This window comes from Schistocerca piceifrons, unplaced genomic scaffold (genome assembly GCF_021461385.2).
Source record: "Schistocerca piceifrons isolate TAMUIC-IGC-003096 unplaced genomic scaffold, iqSchPice1.1 HiC_scaffold_961, whole genome shotgun sequence".
Lineage (NCBI taxonomy): Eukaryota > Metazoa > Arthropoda > Insecta > Orthoptera > Acrididae > Schistocerca > Schistocerca piceifrons.
Genome location: NW_025729236.1, coordinates 200,001 through 202,500, shown reverse-complemented (window position 1 = coordinate 202,500; position 2,500 = coordinate 200,001). Strand labels below are relative to the sequence as shown.

The following is a 2,500-nucleotide window of genomic DNA, read 5'->3' as shown; positions in this document are numbered from 1 at the left end:
TCTACTTCCTTTGCAAAGCACTGATCAAAAATTGCCCATTTCGCAAATTGTGTGTTGTATTTTTCTTGCACTATAGCTGTTCTGTTTCTCTGTTGTGGGGCAACTTCATATGTTATGGCCCTGTGATCGCTGGTTGTCCATCCCCCATGAACCTTCCATTTAGTTGTTGTTCTAGCCACAATTGTTGTACAAATAGTGAGGTCTATGTTACTCTCTCCATTTGGTCCACTGAAAGTTGTTAATGGAGATTCCTCATTCAGTAGTACAAGACCATGCTGGTAGATGAAGTCTTCCATCTTCCTACCGTCCCCATTTGCCATATCACCATACCAGGGACAGCGGGAATCTCGTTAATCCATTCATGCGCGTCACTAATTAGATGACGAGGCATTTGGCTACCTTAAGAGAGTCATAGTTACTCCCGCCGTTTACCCGCGCTTGCTTGAATTTCTTCACGTTGACATTCAGAGCACTGGGCAGAAATCACATTGCGTCAACACCCGCTAGGGCCATCGCAATGCTTTGTTTTAATTAGACAGTCGGATTCCCCCAGTCCGTGCCAGTTCTGAGTTGATCGTTGAATGGCGGCCGAAGAGAATCCGCGCACCCGCGCGCCCCCGGAGGAGCACGCTAAGGCGGACGCGGCCTCGCAGCAAGGAAGATCCGTGGGAGGCCAAGGCACGGGACCGAGCTCGGATCCTGCACGCAGGTTGAAGCACCGGGGCGCGAACGCCGCGCAGGCGCGCGCATCCTGCACCGCCGGCCAGCACGAGGCCGACCAACGGCGAGAGCAGACCACGCCCGCGCTAAACGCCCGCACTTACCGGCACCCCTACGGCACTCACCTCGCCCAGGCCCGGCACGTTAGCGCTGACCCACTTCCCGACCAAGCCCGACACGCCCCGATCCTCAGAGCCAATCCTTATCCCGAAGTTACGGATCCAATTTGCCGACTTCCCTTACCTACATTATTCTATCGACTAGAGGCTCTTCACCTTGGAGACCTGCTGCGGATATGGGTACGAACCGGCGCGACACCTCCACGTGGCCCTCTCCCGGATTATCAAGGTCCGAGGGGAAGATCGGGACACCGCCGCAACTGCGGTGCTCTTCGCGTTCCAAACCCTATCTCCCTGCTAGAGGATTCCAGGGAACTCGAACGCTCATGCAGAAAAGAAAACTCTTCCCCGATCTCCCGACGGCGTCTCCGGGTCCTTTTGGGTTACCCCGACGAGCATCTCTAAAAGAGGGGCCCGACTTGTATCGGTTCCACTGCCGGGTTCCGGAATAGGAACCGGATTCCCTTTCGCCCAACGGGGGCCAGCACAAAGCGCATCATGCTATGACGGCCCCCATCAACATCGGATTTCTCCTAGGGCTTAGGATCGACTGACTCGTGTGCAACGGCTGTTCACACGAAACCCTTCTCCGCGTCAGCCCTCCAGGGCCTCGCTGGAGTATTTGCTACTACCACCAAGATCTGCACCGACGGCGGCTCCAGGCAGGCTCACGCCCAGACCCTTCTGCGCCCACCGCCGCGACCCTCCTACTCGTCAGGGCTTCGCGGCCGGCCGCAAGGACCGGCCATGACTGCCAGACTGACGGCCGAGTATAGGCACGACGCTTCAGCGCCATCCATTTTCAGGGCTAGTTGCTTCGGCAGGTGAGTTGTTACACACTCCTTAGCGGATTCCGACTTCCATGGCCACCGTCCTGCTGTCTTAAGCAACCAACGCCTTTCATGGTTTCCCATGAGCGTCGATTCGGGCGCCTTAACTCGGCGTTTGGTTCATCCCACAGCGCCAGTTCTGCTTACCAAAAGTGGCCCACTTGGCACTCCGATCCGAGTCGTTTGCTCGCGGCTTCAGCATATCAAGCAAGCCGGAGATCTCACCCATTTAAAGTTTGAGAATAGGTTGAGGTCGTTTCGGCCCCAAGGCCTCTAATCATTCGCTTTACCGGATGAGACTCGTACGAGCACCAGCTATCCTGAGGGAAACTTCGGAGGGAACCAGCTACTAGATGGTTCGATTAGTCTTTCGCCCCTATACCCAGCTCCGACGATCGATTTGCACGTCAGAATCGCTACGGACCTCCATCAGGGTTTCCCCTGACTTCGTCCTGGCCAGGCATAGTTCACCATCTTTCGGGTCCCAACGTGTACGCTCTAGGTGCGCCTCACCTCGCAATGAGGACGAGACGCCCCGGGAGTGCGGAGGCCGCCGCCCCGTGAAGGGCGGGGAAGCCCCATCCTCCCTCGGCCCGCGCAAGGCGAGACCTTCACTTTCATTACGCCTTTAGGTTTCGTACAGCCCAATGACTCGCGCACATGTTAGACTCCTTGGTCCGTGTTTCAAGACGGGTCGTGAAATTGTCCAAAGCTGAAGCGCCGCTGACGGGAGCGATTATTCCGCCCGAGAGCATCCCGAGCCAACAGCGGCGCGGGTCCGGGGCCGGGCCAGGTAGGTCCGTCATCCGGGAAGAACCGCGCGCGCTTGCC

The 2,500-nt window shown here is 57.2% G+C and overlaps 1 pseudogene; it reads right to left on the bottom strand.

Annotated features, from left to right (window-relative positions):
• Positions 1-2,500, bottom strand: part of LOC124774417 — a 7,653-nt pseudogene that overhangs the window by 4,370 nt on the left and 783 nt on the right.